The sequence below is a fragment of the Epinephelus moara genome, chromosome 5 (assembly GCF_006386435.1).
Source record: "Epinephelus moara isolate mb chromosome 5, YSFRI_EMoa_1.0, whole genome shotgun sequence".
In the NCBI taxonomy this organism is placed as follows: domain Eukaryota; kingdom Metazoa; phylum Chordata; class Actinopteri; order Perciformes; family Serranidae; genus Epinephelus; species Epinephelus moara.
The window spans coordinates 14077667-14096251 of record NC_065510.1 but is presented as its reverse complement, the minus strand read 5'-3'; the positions used below and the strand labels follow the sequence as shown (position 1 = coordinate 14096251).

Genomic DNA, 18585 nt, shown 5'->3' with positions numbered 1-18585 from the left:
GCCCTGCAATCTAGAATTTGACCACTGATGTCACTGTTTTCAACCCATTTTACACACTGGCCCTTTAAGTTATCAGAGAAAAAAGATGAGCACATTATCAGGTGCTAAGCTAGCAGCCTAGCTCTGACAAGCCAAACAGTGGCAGAAAGACTTGGGTGGCTAAAGAGCTGTGGACTGCTATTACTCTGAGCAGCATGCATGGAAATAATTGACATTGTAAATTTATTTCTTTTTTTACAATAGCCTGAATAAGTCGCTAAATTTGACGCTAGGTGTTATTTATGTGACTAAGAAGGTCTGAAAAGTCATTAAATCTAGCAAACAAGTCACCAAATGGCAAGACCAGCTTGGTCGGTTCAAATAACTTTACTCATACTCGGTGGTAGGTAGCGGTGTCATGTAAGACAACCTGAGGCATGACTGGAGGCCAATCAGGGCAAGTTTTCCCTCATATCTTGCTTTAGAGTAACCAGAAAGGGCTTCAGACTCATCGGACGGCATGTGGGCCTCAATATTATTCAATCAAATGTAACTCAAGGTTGAGAAATAAACTAGAAAGGATGAAAAACTGAAGCTCATTCAAGATTTTGCAGTCTACAGACCGTTCCTTCTCAGCAATGTTCCCTAGTAGCAGAAGTTAGCCATACTCTGACCAGCCCCAGTGCAACGCTAACAAGTCCTGACCTGGACCAGTGTTTTCCCTGATCACACACAGCAAGATATCCGTTACACTACTCATTACTGAAAAAAGTAACTGATTGGCATGACTGTAACGTGTTACTATCTAACACTGTTAGCATGTGGCCGTGGTAGACAGTGACCAGAGGGGTCCAAGTGGTGTGAACCAGCCCAACTGTGGCTGTCTCCTCTCTCTAGGTCAACACCACGGGCCAGCAGGGACAGCCACAGAGCCAGATGTGGGTTAGCCCTGCTTTGGTCTTGTCAAAACAAGTTCGCAAATTAACACACTATTACATACACTCACATACACATAAACAAATATAAACAATGACACAGACAGAAACCCCACATATACACACACGTATGGGTTTTCCTTCGCCTTGGGCCTCACATACTCAGCTCAGCATGTCCAAGGACTCCCTCCCTTGTTCTCCCTGTCTCTCTCTTGTTCTCTTTATCTCTCCCTCTTGTGTCTCCACTCTCTTCACCAGTCGTTGGTGTGGAGTTGTTAATTAGCATGAATACATTGCCCAAGGATGGGGAGGGGAGAGGGGGAAACTGTGTATGTGTATGTGTATGTGTGTGTGTGTGTGTTTGTGTATATCTGTAGGGCAGTACTATTTCTGTCTCATCAGCTGATTCCTGGTGATGCCTTGCAGAAGACTCTTTCTCAGTTGAGGAGACACAAGATGTTGGAAAAGAAGCGATCACTGGTTTCATCACGATACAATAATATATCGATTCTTTGGACAACGATACCATCCATCCATCCATCCATCCATCCATCCATCCATCTATCCATTTTCATCTGCTTTTCCAAGGCTGGTTCGTGGAGGCAGCAGGCCAAGCAAAGCACCCCAGGCAGCCCTATCCCAAGCGACACTTTCCAGCTCCTCCTGGGGGACTCCAAGGCGTTCTCAGGCCAGATGAGATATGTAATCCCTCCAGCGTGTTCTGGGTCTGCCCCGGGGCCTCCTACCAGTGGGATGTGCCTGAAACCCCTCCAGTGGGAGGCGCCCAGGAAGCATCCTGATCAGATGCCCGAACCACCTCAACTGACCCCTTTTGACATGAAGGAGCAGCGGCTCTACTCCGAGCTCCCTCTGGATGTTTGAGCTCCTTACCCTATCTCTAAGGCTGAGCCCAGCCAACAATACGATATTTGCGGATACTAGAAAGTCTGTCATGATATGGTTTCGATTCATTGTGATTCAGGGGCCATTTAACACAATCAGGGGTTGCTGCCACCATTTTGTTATTTGCTTTTCACCATGAGAGATAAGTAATTGTAAAAGTGCAATAAAGTTTACTTTAAACTGACCCAACTAACACACATTATACAGCACATGGGATACGTTAACCTTCATGGCCTTCTGCCAGAGAGCCCTGTCTGGAAGAAATCTTTAAATACTGTACTGGTAGATGATGAGGTGGGTGTACCACTAGGTAGACTGGCAGGCTACCGAGGAGGAAGTAGGTATACTCTCCTATATTCTAATGGCTTTTTGGCTTATAGGTGGTGTAGTAGGGCTAACTTTGTAAAGGCAAAGGCCTTTGCAGAGGCAACTGTCCAATGTGCATCCACACCCCCATGCTTCAATGTTGGCCATTAATTCCTGATAATGGACAGCTTGTGGGGCATTATCCCTTGCTTAATCCATTCCTTGTATTTCTGCTTCTCTGTCTTAGATTTGGGGATCTTTAATTACATACCAAGTATTGCCCTTACTAGAACCTCACACACATCCTTTCAATTGTAGAGAGATCCTAAGCGTGACATACCTGTGATGCTTAGTTGTGGTTTTTACGCTATGATTGGACAGTTGCCGGTCAGGGGCAGGGTTTAGTGAATGCCATTGGTTAGAACAAAACAAACTGGATCTTTTGATTGAAAGAACAAACAAAGATGCTGGATCAACAGTCCCAGTGCTCCATGACAGCACAATGAGAGCGTTGAAGCAAAAAATGTCTCCGCTTCTGATGGACCTAGAGACCGTGGAGACGACAGACATGTTGACACACGCTGTGAGGAGGCAAGGAAAGGAGGAGTCAGGGGTGGAGGCGGAGGGATCAGAAGAGGTAAATGAAAGGAAGCAGACACATACAGGGAGAAGACACAGTAGGGGTAAAAAAGGAAACAGGAAGGCAGGAAGAACAGGTGAGGAGTGATTTATACACAATCCCAGAAGTCTTCCCATCTCAGAAAGACATGACTGTCTGCAGGGAGGAGGAGACAGAAGAAGAACAAGTGGAAAAGCAAAGGATGAACAAAGAGAGCCAAGACGGAAACAAGCGTGGGCCAGAGACCAGCGGAGGAGAGAAGCCGATGCATCCGGAGCCACTATAAATACCACTTGAGGAGAGGAGCAGATAATGGAAAGAGGTTGGAGACAGGATGATGGAAAGAGGATGGGGAGGAAGAAGAGGAGGAGAGAAAGAAAAAAGAATAGATAGATCTGCTCAAGAACAGTTTGTAAAAGCAGCAACATGAGTCATTTATTGGAAATGAAGTTATGTGTCAAAAAAATCTCAACATGTCTGCCGGGGTGTTGCGTGCGAAAGTGATGAAAGGAGGAAGGAGGCAGGGAAGGACAGAAGAAGAGCAACAGATGGGTGCTCAACCAAATGCAAACATCTTCTTTGTTTTCTTGTTTGCCTGCCACAATGTTATCTATGACGACTTTTACACATTTGGCTCCCTTCGCTGTCAAAGGGCTATAAAACAGTACGAACGTCATAATGCTAGCAAAAATAAAGCACCCAGATGGCCACTGTGTATCTATCTATAGGGCAGCAATTTCTCAAACAATCTGGTCAATCCTCCCTGGCTTGATAGGGTTTGATTCCCAGCTGTCATTCTTTCCAGGATCCAATGTTACAGCCACATCTGACTGCTGCAGACACATAAACCTGCTGGTTTAGTGCACAGCTTTAGGGGAGCAATGTTCAATAGAAGAATTTAACCTGCTGCGCTCTCGATCATTTATTTTTGAGAAGAATCTAGACTTTTTGGTGTCTAGAGGATAGACTTTATGAAGTTTTGGGAGGGAAGTAATCATTTTACCACCATACTGTTATGTTATTGCTCTCAATCTCTTAAACAACAACCATACGCTACGACATATTGGGTAGGCTAAGTTCTGTCTTTGATTGTGAGCGGCCCAATCGGCAGAAAAAAATGTTGGCATTGTAGGTTTTTGCAAACCACAGTTAAATGATGTGACGTATGTTTATACGTATCATATCAAGGTTCCTAAAGTGACATGATATATGCACTGTATTTGTCATTAGAAGATGGAGGGAAGGGTGGATGGCATTTCACCTATAAGTGAGATGGCTGCCAAGCTGCAGACCACTGAGATCAACAAAACCGGTTGTTATTTTTAAGCAAGTCATTGCTGTGTTTTCATTGCTGTATTTTCAGCGACTTATTAGCCACTAATGCTGGTGTTTTGCTGTGACCCATCGCTGTGTTACCACTGCAGATAGTCCCTCAAAAAGTGATTGTTTTTTACAGAGACATCACCATGTTTCCAGACAGGATTGTGCCACCAAAACCGGGTACTTTAAGCCCAAACATGATCGTTTCCTAACCATAACCAAGTGGTTTTTGTGCCTAAACGTAACCAGACACAGACTGATTTCAACATACTTGCAACATAATCACGTGCAAATGTAACAAACTCTTGATTTGCAGAAATACAATGCTAACATTAATTCTGGCAATTGGTTAATTATCTTTACAAAGAGTGGGATTTTGACTTGAATTTACAATAAAATAGCATAGGTTGAGACTGCAGGTGGCACGGTGATGCAGTGGTTAGCATCGTCTCCTCACAGCAAGAGGGTTCCTGGTTTGAACCCCGGGATTGGGGAGCCTTTGTGTGCGGAGTTTGCATGTTCTCCCTGTGTCAGCGTGGGTTTTCTCCAGGTACTCCGGCTTCCTCCCACAGTCCAAAGACATGCAGGTTAACTAGGTTAACTGGTGACTCTAAATTGGCCGTAGTTGTGAGCGTGAATGGTTTTCAGTCTCCAGGTGTCAGCCCTGTGATGGTCTGGTGACCTGTCTAGGGTGTACCCCGCCTCTCGCCCAGTGTCAGCTGGGATATGCTCCAGGTCTCCTGCAACCCCTAACAAGATAAGCAGTTACAGAAAATGAATGAAGGTTGGGGCAGCAGCTCACAGCTTTTCTAGTGATCAAGAATTCTACCGATTAATCCGTAAATTAACTGAGTAATCAGATAAGAAACTTTTGCTTTACTAAAAGGCAATAGTAGATATACAAAGAGAAAATGAGTCAGGTCTCTTAAATTATCAACAAATGAGTTTATAGAAAAATCAACATTTTTAACGCTTAAATTGCAATTAGGCGCCAACTGCTTCTTACACCACCTGATAGTTTGATTTTGGGGGCACTTTATTCATCGCTGTGAAGGGAGGACTTCAGGTGTGTGTGTCAGACTTTTGTAAATTGACTGCTGCATTTTATTTTCCGTGGTTATGCTCCTAAATTAGCATAGTTTTGCTCAATTAAATAAACACATATGACATGTGTCACTGGACGGTCTGTGCGTCTGAAAAGGTTAAACAAACAGACTTGATGTTGTCTTGTTCAACAAAAGTCCAGGCTGTTCCCTGTGCTGCTCCATCACTGCACAGACAGTCCTTTAGCTACACAGTCGTAGCCTGTCTTCAGCATCAGACTAAGCAGCCGCTCCTATAGCCAGCGCTTAGATGTTGATAACTCTTTTTATTGATGTTGTGAGTGTTTTACCCGTATTTATGGAGCAGAGTGCTTTTTTGGCATGGACTCCACAGTGTGTGTGTGTGTGTGTGTGTGTGTGTGTGTGTGTGTATCTGTGTGTCTATCACTCTATCTCTCTCCTCCTCGTGTATTTATTTTTTCTTTCTTTTCCATTTATATCCCTCCAACTCTTCCTCCATTTCCTTTATTTCTTTTCCTCTCATACCTCGCTCGTATCTCATATCTTCAGTGCTGTACATTGGATTCCACTCTGTCAAAGCCAATTAATTGATAAAAATGTTCTCTCCCGCGTCACTGCATATATAAAATTCACTTTTCACTGCCCTCTTCTTCTGTTTCTTTCTCTTCTAGATACTGACACACACATACACCAAGCCTCCGACCTCACATACAGCCTGCTGGGTGACGTAAGCTATGACTCTAGTTGGTGGAGTAGTTGAGGAGTAATTATGGGCGACCCCTAATCCCCTCACTCTATCCCAGCAGCCTCGACACATAGTGAGCTACATATATTTAAAAAAAATGTGTCGTATCGAGGCAACATTGCAATGATTTAAAGGAGCAGTGTGTGAGATTTAGGGGGATTTAGTGGCATCTAGTGGTGAGGACTGCAGATTGCAACCAGCTGAAACTTCTCCTGGTTAGAATTCCTTCAGTGTTCATTGTTCAGGAGGTTTTAATCAGGAGCTGAATCATCCACAGAGGTCTCTTCCTCTCTAAAACAAACAGACCAGGTGATTAACACCCATAAAAACACTAAATAAAGCAGTTCATGTTACAAATCAGTGCTTCTTCTACGCTGTATGGCTCATCACAGATTGCCCACTTGCCCAGCACATGCAAACATGTGCTCACCTTATTTTCTCTGATACAGAGCCTGTGGAGATCTCCTTCTCTCCCAAACACGCAGACCCAGTGATTTAAACCAGTAAAAACACTACAAAGGGGAGTATCATGTTACAAATCAGTGTTTCTCCAGTGTCTTAGGGTTGCAGCGATACACCGATTTCAAGGTATACCGTAATATAAAAGTTGACAGTTATCATACCGGGTACATTTGATTCTCCAGGTACATTAGACGGAGAATCTCCCCTTTATTTTAGTTACTTTCTAAAGGGAGACTTTTTCAAAAGTTTTCAAGTTTCAATTATTGTGAAAAAGGTTTGTTCAACCAAACCCTTCCATTTTCATGGTTATCGTACCGTGAAAATACCGTTGCAACCCAAAGCTGTTTGGCATGTCAGAGATGGGCTGCTAGCCTAGCACCTGCTAATGTGTGCTTACCTTTTACCTCTGATAACTTAAGATCCAGACAATCAGGAGGTTTTTACTGGGAGCTGAATTATCGGCAGAGATCTCTTCTTCTCCAAAACAAATGGACCCGGTGATTTAAACCGGTATAAACAGTATTTCTCCAGCGATCTCTTCACAGAGGGGCTGCTAACTACGATGGCCGATGCAAAAAGCAAAAGGCCTTATCTAGAGCCAGTGTTTGGTTTGTCCATTCTGAGCTACTGTAGATCAACATGGAAGAGGATCTGCTCCATGTATGATATAAGTGACTTGTTCTAAAGTAAGAAATACACACATTTTTATTTTCAGGTGATTGTAATCTAATGAAAACATAGTTATGACTGTTACATTCCATTGCTGCCAATATATCCCCCTGAATCTTCCACACTGGACCTTCAAATAAGCACATAGAGACACTTTTTGGGCAGTGACTGGTGTTACCAAAAGGAACAAATCTGAGTCCCGTGTGTGGCCACTCATGATATAATCCCATCACTTCCTCTGACCACAAACACAGACAGAGATGGAAGGAGAGAGGGAGAGAGATGTAGAGAGCCTGGTCAGCCCAAGTAGAATGCATTCTCATTAAACTTTAATGCCGGGGAGGTCTGAGAGCACTAAAGAGGCTACTCACCGAGGCTCGCTCAGGTCTCTCACTCTCAACACACTCAGAGTCCCACCCAGTCACACCATCTCTTCCCATTCTCAGTGAGTGAGAAAGGCCATGTGCTGGTTCTCTGTCACATTGTGTCCCCGTTGTCTCTGCTGCTTTAGCTAATGATTAACCAAATCAGCACAGCTGTATAAACACACACATGCAAGGCTGTTTCCCAAATTGCACGAGATAGTAAAAGAGCAAAGATAGCTCAGAGGTTTAAGGACATGTTCTCTTGTGTGAGAGGGGGAAACAAGAGCAGTTCAAGAATACGCAGCTATTGATTTTTAACATACGTACACTGCATGGCCAAAAGAACATGGGCAGTCAAATATCTCAACCTAGTTGCCAGGAGAAAATGTTGGCATTGTACTTTTCTGCAAACCATGAACATTACATTTGCCCGTTTCATACCTATCATATCAATGTTTTGGCATAATATATAAGCTGACTTTCATCGCATGTCATCTCGGCAAGACACCTGCAAAGCTGCAGACCACTTTTTAAAGGCCAACAAACAACAAAACAGGTTGTGTTTCAGCCAGACATTGCTGTTTCCGCAACACATTCTCACTCCGACCTCGTCACATATCGACAGTTGGTCATGGACCTTCTATGTCCAGATACGATATGAAAGGTACCCTGGGTGCGTTGGTTGTTGATGTTCTGGGACACTGTGTCAAGTTCTGCCTGTCACATACATTGTCTAAACGCACTACGTCAGTACAACAATGCAAATTGATTTTTTTGCTAATGCACATGGTTGGGTTTAGGCAACAAAAGTACGCGGTTAGGTTGAAGAAAAAAGAACAGGGTTTGGCTTTATAATCGTACGGGACACGAACACAGCTCTCCCGGGTGAAAGTCGGTGATTGTTGGACCCCTCCAACCCCCTTCTTAGACTTTCGCAGCCTTAACTTTCCTTCTTGTCCCACCGTGTTTCCTTCTGACACCACCGAACACTTTTAAACTATAATGGCGACTGGCTGCGTATTATGCTGATGTTAAAGGACAGTCGATGTCTGATACCGCATGTTCCTGCCCAAGCGCCGGATTTTGACGACTTTGGAGCGAGACTGAGTTGATTTCCAGCAGCTGCTAAGCCACCAAATGGTGTTTTTTGCTGTTTTTCCAGTCGTGCGATATTGCCACAAAAAGTGGTTATTTTTTACCGAGACATCACTGCATTTCTAGCTTGCATAAAAAGTGAGTATTTTAAGAGAAAACAAGATATTTACCCTAAACCTAATCTCACATTGAAATAAGATAATCCTTTATTAGTCCCACAACGAGGAATGCAACATTACAGCAACAGAGAGAGCAAACAGGAAGTATCAGTAGAAAAAACTACCCTGGAAATCCAGAGTTCTTGCAAGAGCACAATTTGAATTTGCTCAGCCAGTCACTCTGGCAATCAGTAATGATGCTCATTACCCATGCCGTTGGAGCCGAGCTGCACCAATCACATCGGTGTATCTGATATAGGCGGGCCAGAGGCGAGCTAAACAGATGACGACAGCGCTGCGACGACGAAGTCCGGAATCAGTCAGTAAACATTGCAAGATGGCTACAGATGAACACCAGTTGTTTGAAACGGCTTTGGCCGCTACAATGAACGAGTTAGACTTGGCTTTTTCTCTAAAAGAGGAACAGAAGACGGTGCTCAAATCTTTCCTTTGCAAGAAGGACGTTTTTGATGTTTTGCTGACCAGATACGGCAAGAGTCTAATCTACCAGTTAGCTCCGCTGGTAGCTAAACTCTGGATACGTCACCCTGTGTATTGTTCTGATTGGTCGTAGTGTTATCCAATTGCGTGCAGTGATATTTTCAAATGCATGCTTGGTGCTGCCCCTCGAGTTGGGCCATTTTCATTACTCATGGCCAGACCCTAAATCTTTCTAGATTTGGGTCTGGATTTCAAGGCTAAGAAAAAACTAGAAAGAGTACTAAAAAGACATCAAATTAAGAAAATTAAAAGAGAAAAAGATCAATAGTGAGCAGGAGCTGCTGTAACAAGCTGCCACTAGTGCGGCGCCATCTTGAAAATAACAGCAGTGTTGAAACGTGAAGTACTGACGTATCTGCTACATAATGGCATGCAAATGTAACATATCTGTGGTCTGCAGAGACATACAATATTGACATTTTTTCTTGCAATTGAGTTATGTATTTCAACGGCACTATCCCGGCTGAACATGCAGCAATGTCTCGGTAAAAAACAACTGCTGTTTGTGACACTATTTCATCAGGCAATGCCACGGTGTCTGTAAGAACCAACCATTATCCCTAGTGAAAACACAGCAATGGTTCACTAAGAAACACCCAAACCACAACCTGAAACTTAAAATGTCGACATTTTCTTCTGACGACTGGGCTGTAACATTGAGGCACACAAGACAGAAGAGTAAAAGTGAATGTAAGGTAATTTCTTACATCTTTACTGTTGTTGTGCCTCTGTGAATTTGTTACATTCTCACTTAAATCTAATTCTGACTTTTTGACAGTAAACTCCTGTCAACTCCCATACCCCCATGAGAGATTTTTGGCTTTTAAACAAATTTTCTGGCCCACAGTTAAAGAAAAAGCATACACATGAATGCGCATATACACACACTCACACACAGGTGTGAGTGCATGCTGAGGTATACCCAGGTATACCCAGGTGAGTGTTCTTTTTTTTTCTTTTTTAAGGTTTCATTTGACAATGAAAAACCAAGAAGCAAACACAAGATGCAGCATTTTGAGACATGCAGCAGAGATGACAGATGTGACACACTCACAAACACACACTGATGTCGCACAAACACAAATCATGTACACACACGCAGACACCATTACCCCCCACCGGCTTCCAGTCCTCCAGGTGTTGCAGACACACCCGACTGCTTTCGAGTTCTTTTAATTAAGAGCAAAGTGTGAAGATCCAATCCAGCACACTCTGAATACACACACACACATATGGAGCACATGGATTCACACTCTCTCCAGCTGTCTGGAGGAAGAGTGGAGGCTGGCTGCAAAGCAACAGGACAAACTGTACAGTAACAAAGGAATTCTGTCTTTGCAAGAGCGTACTTTCCTCCCGCAAGCTTTCATCCACAGACTGAGAAAACAGAAACACCATCTGGGTTTGCAGAGCATTTTGTGTGCTGCCTCTCATAAGTACTGCAGTGCACATGCTCTCAGACGGCCTGTATAGATGCTGTGTGTGTGTGTGAGGGTGGGTGTGAGGAGCAGTCTGAGTGTTCACCTATGTAAAACCAAGAGTGCTTTCTCATTTACATTAAAATGCATGATCAAATTCACACACACACACACACACACACACACACACACACACACACTCAAACGCACTATATCTGCATTTCACACTGTAATTAGTTGGATTCCACAGTGGGCCAAAACTGAAACAGGTTAACAAGAAAAAACGAGGTTCAGAACATCAACAGCAGCCAGTGAACTGAATATTTAAATATTTCAGGAACTGCTTCCAAGTGTGTGCTATTTTCAGACCTGATCCATAATTCAACATTAGCATTTTTCTCACAGAAACCTTGAAACTCTTAAGTCTGCTCGGAAAAATGTTTCTCTTTATCTCAGCTGAAAGTACCAAATTGTGTTTAGTGGGAATCTTTTTTTTTTTTGACTCTAGAGACAAAATTTTGTAACTTGACATAATGCTAGTTGCTACTGTTTTCACTGAGCCACTGTGCAAACAAGATAAAATGATCCTAGCAAGGAGAAGGATATCTATGTTAAACACATCATAGATACAAATCATACAAAAGTCAAAAGTCAGTCCTATGGTATTATATGAAACAAGTTAAAAGACATAACAGACAGTTGGAGGCTGGTTAAAGCATATCAGCAACATCAGGAGCATTAGTTAAGTGTTATTTTAAAGAGTTAACTTTTGCTACCACTGTACTATTTTTATCTAAGAAAACTGTTTGAACTGTATAAATTCAACCCTGCAATGAATTAAGAATTCTGTTATATAGAAATCAAACACATAGTTTCTTATTTTGTAAGGGTAAAAAGTAGTTTGTATGACATATGACAAAATAATATGACAAAATAAACACAGCTCTTAAGGGGCTCTGTGCAAAATTCAGAGTTGTCTGGACACATTTCTCAACATGGAGGTGGCTGAGCCAGCAGCTAGCAGCTAACAGTGCTAACTCCATAAACAGCGCTTGACAACGGCAACAGTGCTGACAGAGCTAACAGTGTGAACCAGGGAGGAAACCAGAGGGTGGGCGCTACACTTCTGCATTAAAGCCATCCCAATAACAGCAGTAACCGCAATATGAGTGCAGTGCAAAGCGCCGGCGTCTAGCCAGTAAAGCTAGCCAGTGCAGCTAACCATACACTAACATGCACGTTCAGCTGGACTGTTTTATACCTAATCAAAACAAACCACAGAGAAGCTCAGATTACAACACACACAGAGGGAGTGTGACTTAATATTGCTGCTGTATGAATACTCTGAATGTCACACCCAGAACCTTTAAACTGCTTAAACCAACCTAAACTCAGATTAGCCACCTATTTATTTGCAAATATGAAGTTTGCCCTTCATTTTTGATTATATATCTGTATGCAATAAATTAATAGTGTAAATAATACTAAAGACAAAGACACATTTATATAGTATCCTGGTGTTTTTTTAAAAAGGGGAAAATGGAATTGATGCATTTAAGGGAATCAATATTGGATGTCAGCGCTATGTTGATCACCATTTTATCTTTCCCTATCACTGTGTACATTAAACATATCGATGAAAAGCAGCAATGAAGGAATGATTTGATGACATCAACACTGAATCAAATAAATAAAAACATTCTGCTGCACAACTTTCTATGGATTAAAACCTTCAAACATTTTACATATTTGGCCACAGCCTTATCAGTGATGTCACATGAACAGTTTTGCCTATGACAGATAAAAGAAATAACGTGACCTACTGCCAGTGACCTAACAGTCACTGGCAATTAAGTTGTTGTGTCTGTGAATTGATTTAATAATGGCATACAATTAACTGAATGAAATATATTTCTACATTCGCACACTGTACTTTATATCGCTCTCTCTTTATTGCTAACTGAACTACATTTTATGAACTGTCTAAACCCCAGCACTATGGAACGCCATTTAAAGCTATAGTGCGTAACTTCTACATGTCCGTAAATGTCCGTTTCACCCAAGCCACTACTAGAGGAGATGACACAATGCTGATTAAGCCGATCGGCTCCTCTAACATCTCGCGGTATTTTTCAATATCTATCATTTTTAGTTTGCGTGTCGACCGGCGACATTCCCGCGCTGGCGCACAGGAAATGCCGCGTTTTACCTCACAACAAGAAGGGAGGGGGAGGAAGAGTGGAGAGTCTCATAGCAAGAGGTAGAGCGCAGGTAGAAAGATAAAGCAACATGGCGGAGAACCCAAAGAAGCGGCCGAGACACGGTTCAGAAGTGGATCCTACCACAAAGAAAAAGCCTAGACGTTTGGCTGAAGGTCTATTAGCAAAAATGGAAAGTGACCGACTTAGAAGGCAAACAAGGATTTGTATTGGCATCGCTTTTCCTCGGTGGAGAGCCCTGAAGGAAGAAATTGGGCTGAGGGCAGACACGGTTGTTGCCTTGCTGCTGTTGGATAAGTACATGACTTGGTTTATAATTATATTATGAGTAGTATGTGTTGCATTGTTACATGTACTGGACCTAGTACTTTATTATTTTCTTGGAAATGGTGCTATGAACGTAGTGTGAGTGTTACTCTGTGTACACGGCGTGTGGCGAGTGTTACTCTGTGTACATGGAAATGCCGGCTTATTTGTTGTAATAACACATTATCCGCTGGGGGCGACAGAAGTTACGCACTATAGCTTTGATTAATAAAATAAATAAATAAATGCTGATGTCACTTTGTATTTCCATCTGTTTAAATAAACACGCAATGCTTGACTGGTTGTAAGTCAAAGTTTTTTTAAAAGAGACTGCTTCCTGTGAACATCGAAGTTTATTTTGAAAGGGCACTTTGCATGTCACAAGCGGAAATGTCATCCCTGGTCATCCAAAACTGATGCTAAAGGAGTACCTAGATCTTCCACATTAAAATAGAAGTCAAGCTGCTTGTCCTATAAATTAAAGCCCATTCTTGACCTTGACTGCCGAACTGCAATTGTCCTCTTGGTGGACAGTAGCAGCCATATCTGACAGCAGGCAGGGACAGGGGCTTCGCTGCCCTTCAGATGCACCCTGTAGCCTGCAGCCTTGGGGAGCCCTGGTAAAGAGATTAGCAGTGTGTGTATGTGTGTGTATGTGGGACCCTTACAGAAGCTCTTCCTACTATTTCTGTCTCCCCCTTTTCTCTCTCTTTCCACTGCTCTAATCCTTAAAACCTCTAAATCCTCCCTCCTCTCCCTCCTTCTGTGCCCTGGGTCCTGATTTCTTCTTCTGTCCATCTGGTGTGAAGGAACAAACTCCAGCCAATCAGCACCTGATAACGTGTCAGAAAAGTGTGAATGCTTTTAAAAAATAAAAGCCAATTGAGTTTCAGTAAATTCAAGGAGTACTACAACTCATAATGTTTACTTGTACTTTCGCTCCGGCTTTACATAAACACAAGTGGGTGCCCCCGTTAACTACACCCGCCTCTCAGACCTTAAGGCCCTGAGCTGTGCATCCGCCCCCGTCTAAAATGTCTACAACCTCTCTGCTGAGCGCATCAATATTTTACACATTATTTCTATATTTACATTTTGGAAACCTCAAAAGCTCCCAGGGGTGGTCGGAAACTTGGAGTGTTAGGTTGCAGAGAAAAGATTTCCTGTCGTGCTAGGAGGAGGATTTTTAACGTCACAGCATAGGAGAGGTTGGTCACTGCTGCGTTCAGCATTTCGCTCACTCCCCACCGCATGACAGCTCCCCCTCCACTAACATCCTCTGGATTAGGAAGTCAATGGAGGTTTAGCAAGTCAATGAAGGAAGTCTCTGAAGTCTATCGTGTCTTAGACATGGACAGAGTGTTAGTTAGCGCTGTGAATCAGTGACGGGGGAGTCCAGGTGCTGATTTCTCACAGAGCAAACTGATAGCCCAGAACCAGGTGTCCTGGCTCAGCAGCAAATTGGGACGCTTCAGTTTCTCTCATGCTGGAGGTGAAACTCATGACAGATAAAGTTCAATATCAGTATAACCTTATCACTACCAGCTGCTCAGGTCTCAGGCAACGCTGCAACCTGATTGGACAGTGCTGACCAGGTGAATAGTCTTGACGTAAGGTACAGAATGTTCTTTGGGAGGTGAATTTTCAATGCTGTGGGGAAGCAGCTGTTATTAATGTCCACCTCTGTCAATGAAGAAGGATTCGTTCAAGAAGTTTCATAGATAGGGAGGCTGCTACCACACATTTTTGGTAGCAGATACACTAAAATTTAACATTTCAACATGCAGCTAGGCACAAAATGACTTGGTTATAGTTAGGAAATGATCATGTTTTGGCTTAAAATACCCAGTTGTGGGGGCACAATCCTTTACTGGGAAAGCAGTGATGTCTTGGTAAAACAAAAACAACTGCTTTTCGTGGCACTGTTCCCGCTGGAAAAACAGACAAGTCACTACAAAACGCCCACACATGGTGCCTAAATAGCCACTGGGAATACAGCAATGACTCGCTAAATCACAACCAGTTTTATTGTTTGTTGGTGTCTAACAGTCGTCCGCTGCTTGGCAGGTGCCTCCCATTGGTGTTACTCCATCCCCAATATTTCCAGATGACAAAGTCAGCTCATATACTACATCACTTTAGAAACGCTAATATGATAAGCATGAAACATAAAAAAGTAACATAATCATGGTTTACTGAGACATACAATGCCACATTTTCTTCTGGCGACTGGGCTGGTTATTTAGTTGCCACATAATCAGACTGAGCTGCCATTTCATTTGCATGTCAGCCAATTTCAGTTTGACACAGAAGCTGTAGTAGCTGTTACTGCACAAGCATTGACATTTTTCATGACAATTGAAAAACTATGCTAAAGGTCTGCTAAGAGCCTGTTTAGAGGTGGTATTAACATAGGTTTTGGGATCCGATCACAAGTGGACAGCACTAAATACAAGTCTAAACGACCACCAAGATGCATTGTGGTCCGATCACTCAACTGCTGAGATGGTCTGGGACGCATTTGACCACATATCTTCTGTAGTATAAACACTAATGCATCCTGAAGTGTCCCTGACATGGCCTGCGTCATTGGTGCAGGATGTGGTGGCAGTTCTGATGACGATGAGCTAAAACTGTCTAACTTACCTATTTAATGACGAGTTGAACTTAGTGTTGCATGCACATCCCTTGTTTTGCCCTTTGGAAGGAGACATGTTGAATTTGACTGACAGTGATGTCTCCAGTTGTACTGGCGCAACTGCTACCCTCACTAGCAAACATGCTACAGAGCAGCTAGCAAGCTAGCAGCTGGAGACACATCCTAGGCACAGGTGTGAACAAATATGTGTCTCGGCTGTCTGCTGTTGTTTGGATCACCAAAACGCATATTAATACCAGGTCTAAATGGGCTCTAACAATAAGCTGTGTAAATATATTGATCTCATTCATGTCTGTTGCCATTTTTCGGTTGCTATTCTTCAGGAATGTAGCCAGCTAGCTATGTAAGAAAAAGATGGCCCCTTCTTAATCTCACCTACAATTGCTCTTATTAATAACCGACACTGAGCCAGCACCAGACCAGTTTGATTGTTGTCCAATGATTTAAAAGTCTAAATTTTGTCCACTAAGATCATTTATGGCATCAAAAACATAACGATGGTGGAAAGACACAAAGAGTTTGTTTCCTCCCTGATAACAGAAAAATAAGTATTCAATCCATTAACTGTAACCTATAACTATCTCCTCCACAGAGATGTCATGTATGCTTGTGCTGCTGCTTGTACACTTAAACCATTAGATACCATTTACCACAGCCATTTGATTCATCACTGAAGATACTAAAGAAGGCACCAGCATGTTTTATTTATGACGTATTGGTATCTAAGAGATATTAACCCTTGGTTGAATCCAAACCCAATAACCCAAAAATCACCTAAAGAAAATGTTGGTATTGTACATTTCTGCAAACCACTGACACATTACATTTGTTTCATACGTATCATTTCTGTGTTTCTAAAGTGACGTAGTATATGAGCTGACTTTTGTTATCAGGAGGTGAAGGAAATGGTAGATTGCATGACACCTGAGTGAGATGGCTGCCAAGCTGCAAACCACTGTTCAAGACCAACATACAACAAAGCCAGTTGAGTTTTAACAAGCCATTGCCGTGTTTCCAGAGGTTTTTTAGGTACCAAACTTGGATGTTTGGTATCAGCCTGTCACTGTATTTCTACTGGGGATAGTCCCACAGCAAGCAATTTTTTAAAGATATTTTTCTGGGCATTTTAGCCTTTAATTGACAGGACAGATGAGTGTGAAAGGGGGAGAGAGAGAGGGAGTGACATGCAGCAAAGGGCCACGGGCTGGATTCAAACCCGGGCTGCTGCGGCAACAGCCTTGTACATGGGGCGCCTGCTCTACCCACTAAGCCACCAGCGCCCCCACAAAAAGCAATTGTTATTTACGGAGATGTTTTACAGAGCAGTTGATGTTTTTTACCAAGACATTGCTGCGTTTCCTGCTTAGATAGTGCCATGGAAATCAGATGTTTTTTACCGAGATGTCGCTGCTTTCCCTGGTGAGATAGTGGCGTGGAAAGTAGATGTTTTTACCAAGACGTCGCTGCGTTTTCTGCTAAGATAGTGCCACCGAAAGTAGATGTTTTTTACTGAGATGTTGCTGCGTATAGTAATTGTTAGTGAATTAGTGTGTCTGTGTGTGACGATCCTGTCTGTGTCTCTGACTCTGGATTTATTCTTGGCCTGTTTTTGAGTGGAATGGTTGCTTTGCATAGGTGTGACAAGATATGTCCCATTTTTAACAAAGACATGGCCACTGTCTGAGACTAACTGATATTAAATGACATGACTACACGAAGGTCTATGAGATAACACAAAATGGCTAAGCTGTCTATCTTATTTTCTTCTTCCATTTCCCCTGCCTCTACATGCTGTAGTAGATGCTAAACAGGCCTCATCACTGCTCACATGGGCATTATTTGCATATTTCTCTAAAACCCCATTTCTCCTTTGTCCATGGTGTACTGGTCCCATCAATGGTTAGCCAGATGATGAAGCCATTATTGACTGAACCTGAGCCTGTGCCTCATGGAACATTAAATACATCACTTCCTCTCCCGATGCGGCTCTCACAGCTTCCCTTTAGGCTGCAGTCAGGAAATGAAAACAGCCATTAGAACTGAAGCAAGCCAGAGTGCTGTGGGATGCTGCACGCCTGCTATACAGCAATATCCTTCATTATGAAGCCAGAGAGAGAGACAGGGCCCCTCACATGTTCCAGTGCAGGTGTGGATACAGCTCAGTGGCGGCTGTGCTGCTTCAAATTGCCATTTGCTTGTGGTGAAAGCCCCTGAGGCATCAAACTGCAATGTAACCAAGGCTTTGTATGAGGCAGCTGTAGCACATCAGTGAGTTTCAAGTGAGCTATAGCTACCTCCTGTCATTTCCCCTTAATGCTCCTTTAGTGGCTCAGTTTGTGTATGGCACCTTCTGAAATCTATCACTGGTTATTTATATACAGTTCTTAGCGATGGGTCGTCATTTGATCAATATTCAGAGGGGTTTCCAAAGGTGGACCAATATATCCGGTCTCTTTTCTAATCTATATTGTGTCCGGTTCAGGGCTGCTAAGATTCCCAACCACACCCCATCTTCTTCTCTCCGCCAAAGGGGAGCACAAACGATCGTACACACACCGCCTCACCACCGTCCGTCTGTCAGGCTTATAAAACGGTTTGTGTCGCTCCAGGCCTGTGAGCTATAATGTCATTGTTGTTCCCATTATTGCCAAAGCGATCTCTCTCTCTCTCTCACACACACACACACACACATACACACACAGATGCACACACATTCGCGGCTGCAAAAATCAAGCCACTCCAGCCTGCATGCGTGCGTAAAAGGGAAAATCAGAGCGGTGTTGGATGTGTAAACTGAGGGATGGGTTGCAGTCCCCATTGATGAAAACGAGTGGGTGAAGGATGGATAATGCTATGATTCAT

General features: G+C 43.0%; 1 protein-coding gene across 11 annotated transcripts in view; it reads right to left on the bottom strand.

Moving 5' to 3' along the window:
• Positions 1 to 18585, bottom strand: part of rims1b (regulating synaptic membrane exocytosis 1b) — a 93600-nt gene that overhangs the window by 73916 nt on the left and 1099 nt on the right. The gene's annotated exons all lie outside the window — the stretch shown is intronic.